We start from the raw sequence: 7,600 nt of genomic DNA on the forward strand, positions 1-7,600 counted from the left end.
CCCAATCAATACACACACAAAGACAATGTGGCTAATCCTCTCAGAGAGCTCTTTCAAGTTAATAGAACAAATATCTCCCTTTACATGCATTTTTCTTCTAAAATTCTCTTATTTGAGTATCTTAGAAGTTCTATATTTTCTATTTATCATTCTATTTAAATTTCTCTATAAAGTCATTCGAATTCTCATATTCATATACACAAAGGAAAATGTTTCAGATCCTCTTGCTTGACCACTAGATGACATTTTACACTATTCATCACTTCTTCCTTCCCATAAACCTATCCTCCCTCAGTTTCTTGACTCTCTTAGGGATCCCCTCCTCCTCAGCTTGTTCTTTATGTGATGCTGATCCTCGGGCTTCTGAAATCTGTTTGACTTTGCTCTTTAAGAAACATTATACTTTCCTACTTCTTTAGCTCTCACAATCATGGCAAATACATAGCAGTTGAAGATTCTTGCCACTTTATCCTGTGCTACATGACCATGAAATAAAATAGAATTCATTTATAAGTCTTTCCTGATTCAAAATTCTCAAAATCCATCACATTTTGAATTGGGAATAGGGCGTATTTCCCCAGGAAAAGTCTGAAATCATGGGCAAATCTCACCAAGGATGTAGGAATAAACTTAATGAAATGTAAACGCTGTTGCCTCTAAGTACAAGAGAAAAATGGTAGGAAGTAAGATAAAATTTATATTTTCAGAATGTTCTGATCAATTGTTGAACTCAAGTAACAGATTTGTTTTAAAGAATGGCAACCTAGTGCAGCTGTATTATTGTCAGGAGTTCTGGACCTTCGCATTAGTAGTTAGGATAAAAGGGAAGCAACAAAGGGAGGAAGGTATAATGAGGCATGTTCAACTCCCACTTCCTGTCAGGGTCTGAACATTTTCTTTTTGGTGGGGACTGGGGGATCTTCTTGGCCAATAGTTGGGTTCCATTCAGTTAGTTGAGTAGCGTAGGATTTTATTTTTGGATTACAATCTGAAAAGTAAATGTCAACTGAGGACAAAAATCCTTATAGATAATACATTGACTAGGCTTCTGTGATTAGTTGTATCAAAGTAAAGATAGGATTGTTTATTAGGGGACCATGAAATTTAATCATTGAATACATGTTAGAATTTTCACCCAAGAAAAGTTGTAAGAAATCATTTGTAGAGGACTCTATTGTGTCAAGGGAATATCTCTTTTTTATGCTTTTATTTTTCTCAGTCAAATTTCTTATTAACATGCTTATCAACTGAAGTTATAACAAGAATTAAATTTCTACAATAGGTAACAACGTTGCAGGAACAAGACCGTGTTTAATGGATTATTCCTATCTCTGTTAAGCTTTTTTCAAAATAATTAGAAAATATTGCATTCATCAAAGGATAAAACATTCAAGCAGAAATGGCAAAATAAATACATGCGAGCAAAGAGGATGGACTGCTATGTAACTGTGTAAATTGTCTGGCATATTTATTTGTTTTCCATTATGTTTAGGGTGTTTCAAAGGATTATGAAAATGAGATAGAATGAAGATGAGTGTTCTTCTCTTGTAGTAAATGACTTTTTAATACATCAGTTAATTGAACTGTTTCTTCACAAGGAAGATGACAGACAATATCAAGTATCAAAACTTTTAGAGAAAAGTGTTGCATTCTTGCTAAAAATTAGGAAAAAACCATCCTGTTACATTTAGTTTTATTAAGTTACAAGAGGAAATGAACCATAATTTTTAAAATGAATATAAACTGCTGACAAGGCTACATTCTCTTCACTTATTTTAAATAATTTTCTTTGTCTTAGGCAACCATCATTGATCATTCTATTATGCAGAATACTGTAACCAATATTAGCACTTGGAAAAATATCTTGAGGATTGAGAGTCTGTATTTACACTAATATATCTCATAAGCAGAGAAAATGTAGGTGACTACAGCCAGTACGACCCTTAAGTCAGGGCAAGAGACAGTCTCACTGGGATAATGTGTGTCTCCCTCTTCTAAACCATGTTCCTGGCACCAGAAATCCTTCAATTCCTTTACAAAATGATGCCAACCCTCATCCATGTACTATACCAGCCTCTTCCCAGTTTCACCTTCATGAATTTAGATTACATGTTCAGTGTGATTATACCTAGCTCATAGGAGTGGCCAAAGAAGAGAAGTGTGAGAGAATGAAGTTTGGGAAGAGAAGGTAGGAGGCCCAGGGACCACCTTTCCTCTTGTAGTGACATCTGCATTTTTGTTCATACTGTTTTCTCCATGTGATATTCTCCCTCCTCTTCTTGTGAATTCTGACTTATCTTTCAAAGCTGCTTACATAGGCATGCCACTAACTTTTCTAACGTGTTATTACATGTTACTATGTTTACATGTTACTATTAATTACACATGTTACTACTATTGCCCTTATCATATGATATTACATGGTTTTTTTGCTACCTTTCAATTTCCAATTCGAACCTTGAATGCTGACAAATTATTTCTTTACTTGTTGTATCCCTAGTGACTTCTCCAGTGCATAAAATAAATTATGACATGATGGAAGTTAGTAAATATTTTTTAACTAAGTAATGGTAGCATATTATCTATTTAAACAAAATCTGGGATTCTAATCAACTATTCAGTTGGTTACTCAAATGAATTCATTGTGTAATATTCTTGCCATTGTGAAATTGCTATTTTATATGTATATCCTGGAACAAGTGGTATTTTCATTGATATGATATTCTATTCATTAAATTATCTAAGGACAAGAGGAAATTAATAAGAAGGTAAAATTTATAATTTTAGAAGGTTCTGATCAATTGTTGAATTCAAGCAGTCAGAATTCAAAAGGATGAGTTCTAATATAAATAAATGCAATGGTTTAATGGAAGTTTGTATTCATGGAGACTTCATACTTGATAGCATGATTCACTATTCATAGCAAAAGGAAAAGTTTCATTATTGTGGGTCTTGTACTATTTTGTGGAAAACTGTGTCTTGTATCATTCTGTATAACTCTATAAATTTGTTCTTGTGAAAATGCTAAGTAACCACAGATATAGTTTTTTCTTTTAACTTTCATTTTAAGTTCATGGGTACATGTGTAGGATGTGCAGGTTTGTTACACAGGTATATGTGTGTCACGGGGGGTTGTTATATAGATTAATTTACTACCCAGATATTAAGTCTGGTATCCATTAGTTATTTTTCCTGATCATCTTCAATCTCCTACCTTCCACCTTATAATAGACCCCATTCTGTGGTGTTCCTGTTTATGTGTCCGTCTGTTCATTTCATTTAGTTCCCACTTAAAAGTGAGAACATGCCATGTTCGGTTTTCTGTTTCTGTGTTAGTCTGCTAAGGATAATGGTCTCCAGATTCTTTCATGTCCCTACAAAGGATATGATCTAGTTTTATCGAGAAAATATCAAGAAACCTATGAGCCCCTAAATATTCGTTCCCACTAATTACAATGATTTGAATTGTAGCTGGGGCTGTACTTAGTCCTGAACATATGATCATATTATCAGTAGAAGAAAAGGATTGTCCGAAATAAAACTCACGTATTGATAGTATAGAAAATATATATTTATAGCCCAAATCTCTCCTCTGGGTTCTAAATTCCAATTCAACTCTTAATATCCATAATTAGATACCTCAAAAATGTCAAACTCAACATGCAGAACAGAACCTTTTATTTTTACTCAAATACCAATTTCCCACATATCAGTAAATGTTCTATCATATACCAAATTTCTCAAGGCAGAAACCTAGAAGCTATTTTTTTCTTCCAGTTTGTTCTTGCCTCCTGATCACCATGACATCCAATTTGTCAGAAAGTTTCAATGATTCAAGTTTCAGTCAATTTTCCTCTAAATATATTATGAATTTCTCTTGCTTCCTTATCTAAAGCTACCACATTTGTCTATCATGTCGTTCCTCCTATGAACTTCTGCAGCAGTCTCTCAAGTGATCTACTTGCTTGCACCCTTGCCACCTTCCTTACACATCATCTTAAAATTTGAAGCAGATCTTTTCCTTTCTCTGCTGAAAGCCTTTCTGTTGCACTTGGAATAAAAATTCAAGTTCCTTCCTGAATCTGGTCCTTCTTGCTTTCTCCCTGGTGGGTTGCTCAATACACCAGTACCTTTATTGTTCATTATATGCCTGCCACATTTTTCTTCACTGAGTTCTTCTGCTTGTCATTCACTTTATTCCAGATTTTACGCAACTACCACCATTTAATTATTTAATTCAATGTTTCAATATCCATTTCTCAAAGAGACATTACCACATATAATGTAGCTTCATTCCACCCACACACACACATTTTTCTCCATTGCTTTTTATTCTTTCATAGCATTTACCTCAACTTACAGTTTATTCTTCTACTAGCATTTATGTTCATCTCTCTTATTCTTTCAGAATAAGAACTGATTTACTACTGTATTTCCATACCTCACATAGTTCATGTTGCATAATAATTAATATTTGTTAAAAAATAAGTGGATTTAGGATAGATTTACTAATATGTAGCCTACTGAAGCACCCTGAAAAATAAAATGTAAATCATACAGATGTTTTTCTCTTAAAACTTTATTAAAATAAGATGCAATACAAATATATAACAAAGAAACAACCAGGCAGTGGAGTTTTAAATTTAATATGTAAAAGTAATAGGTTTCCCAAAATATCTATCCATAGGATAGTGAAAGGCCTTTGCTATTTTCAAACTGCATTGGTTCTTATCTTTATATTTGAGAAAGATGAAACTCTTAACATGTCAAATTTCATCTATTAGTTTCACATTTTACCTTATAATTTAAAAGTGACTTCCATTGTCACTGAGGTATCTATCAAAAGCATGTCTATAAATATCCTTTGCTCATTTTCTTGAAATGAAGTGTGAATAAAAATTGTAATTCTTTGCAACTTCATAAAAATAATAGTCAAGCTTTTTTTTCTGTGAAAAAAACTACAATATCCATGCTTGCTTTTCAATGTTTGGTTTTGTTTAAACAACATAATAGATTAAATAAATGATGCTGTGATATAAAGACAGCCATTTAATATATTAACTATATGCTATATTTTCTCATGTACCTATAAACAAAACTTGTGCCCAAATACTCAAAATGGATATGTAAAATGACAATGATAGATGGCCAGATTAAATGAGTTAACTCAGAAATTAATTTTTTTTCTGAAATGGTTAGGTAATTACAATAGAAAATCCTTTTTAAAAGCCCGGATAACCCCAATATTGCATTTGTTTGCTGTGTTTTGTTTAGACACTGTCTATATTTTACCATTCTTATAACACCCAAGAAGCTGTCTTTAAGTATAAAATGGCAATCATTCCAGTCAGTATTATCTCTACAATTCAGTCTCCTGGACAGAGTTCTAGAGAAAAAATGGCTATGTTTGTTGTAATTTGAAAATAAACCATGCTAGATGAGGTATAAAATGGAACATATCATTTTTTTTAATTATTCAGTCTCCGTAAATACTATCAAAAATTGCCAATGCCGACTGTATTTAATGTCTCCATGGTGGGTATTGGGAAAAGTTTTCATTAGCAATAATTGCATCTCAGATAAACCTCATTGGCTGCAATACTGCCATTGCACAAAGCTGAAATGGGACAAATCTTAATAACATTTATGTGTTTATTTTTCCTTTCTTCTGAAGATTCTTAGTGAATAACTGTATTCCTATGAGACAAAGCAGAGTTTATAAGAACTAAATTACATCATAGATAACCATGCAGTTGAGGTTTTAATATTTTTGTTTTGAAGCAAATCTTGTGATTTTTATGCTTGCTATGAGTAAAAAATTTTGAGACACTGATAGGAGGAAACAGTTAAAGGATTTTTATAGTTCTCTTTATTCCCTATTAAAATAAAAATATAAACAATTTTCAGCTATTATTCATAATGTTGTCCACCACCTCTGCTTGGTAGGGCAAATCCAACAGTCTGAATCCTTGGGATCAAGCTATTGTGGTTTTTATATGTTGGAGGCAGACACATTAGGGAGAGGGTAGATTATAATGTCCACTTGACTGAATAATTGAATATAACATGATAGTTTATTTTTTAAACCTGTCCACAGTCTAAGAGTGCAGTGGTTAGAGGTGAAGCAGGGGATAGAATTTATCTACTACCATACTACCATTTACTGCTGTCTTTAAACAATTCTTAAACGAGGAACAGATCTTTTCTCAAACGGATTTAGTGAGAATTATCATGCAGTCCCTGAAGTGAAAAACCTAAAATAGCAGAGAGATATATACGTAACATTCAACTTTTCTGAGTGGAAACTTGTACATATCTTAAAGAAAAAAGGGGATCCTCTTTTTAGGGTAATTTTGTAATTTTTAACAATATTCTCTTTTCCTATATGGAGGGAAATATTATGTGACAACAATAAATTAAGATTTCACCCCAAATCTCCCATAGTTCACCAAACTATAAAATAAAAGCTGAGACAAAATATCAGCTGAACCTATATTAACTCTGGGATTAATTTTGTCATATTTAGAAATATTTTTTACATATAAGTCATATGTAAAGTGACATATTTAAACTCTCAGAAATATTAACATCAGAGATGTTTCTAATTTATTCTGTACATAGAAAGATATTACAGATGGAGAGAGAAAAGATGTGCATTCAAGCATCAGACATTTTTCATGACTACACATGATTCAAGTGATTGATAGTTACAGAATTTTTAATAGCAAAGACAATTCACAAAAGGGTTAAATTCACAAGACTAGATGCAGCTTGTCAAACAGGATTAACAAAAAGCATCTAATAATCCAAAGTAAGAAAAGAAGGTAAAGTTGAAATGAACAGCAGAACACTTGAATTAAATCAGCACATCTCTCTGTGAATCTAATCAGCTAACATTATGAGTATTCTTTGATTCACTCCAGCAATCGAAAATTGTTTAAGCATTCAGCCAAGAAGCAATTTTATTTGAAATTACTTTGACTTTATGTGTGCTGGATGACCATGACTTGGATTTTTATTTGTGTTGAATTAACAAAGTTGACCTTCCTAGATATTAGTACTCTATTTAAACTTACTTTTAAATAACAAATTCCAAATTTCTCTCTAAATAAGCTGCATAGCCTTAACAGGTACAGTAATACTCAAAGTCTCATCAGCTTCACTAAGACAGGTCATTAGAATATTCACTCTTCTTACAGCCATGCTACCTCCACCTCCTTTTGTTAACCCACATATTTATATATATTTGTATAGCACCATCAGTGCCTGAATAAAAACAGTGATATTTTTGATGTTCAGATCCATTCTTATGAGATCCATAGCCATGAGGGGATGCAGGAATATATAATCCTATGGAAGGTCCAATCAGACCAACCTGTCACAGAGAACACTTAACAAACATCTGTAGTTTCATTATGAGGAAGAAGGGTAAATCTGTGAAACTTCAGTTGTATTCAGCCAATTGTGAGCAAGAATTCTAAAATTTAGCTATTCAACATGCCTCAGAAAGTATAGTTGCCCTCACTAGAATTTTTGGATAGATGGAGAATGGCCATTTTGTCTTAGATGTCAAAGAGATTTTTATTTCTCCACTGAGGGT

The 7,600-nt window shown here is 32.7% G+C and overlaps 1 non-coding gene across 1 annotated transcript; it reads right to left on the bottom strand.

The window, feature by feature from the left end:
- Window positions 1-5,473: 5,473 nt before the first annotated feature.
- Window positions 5,474-5,619, bottom strand: LOC118151749 (U4 spliceosomal RNA). Its single transcript, XR_004740165.3, has one exon. It is a non-coding gene; the product is annotated as a U4 spliceosomal RNA (small nuclear RNA).
- Window positions 5,620-7,600: the final 1,981 nt, after the last annotated feature.

This window comes from Callithrix jacchus, chromosome 2 (assembly GCF_049354715.1).
Source record: "Callithrix jacchus isolate 240 chromosome 2, calJac240_pri, whole genome shotgun sequence".
Classification (NCBI taxonomy): Eukaryota; Metazoa; Chordata; class Mammalia; order Primates; family Cebidae; genus Callithrix; species Callithrix jacchus.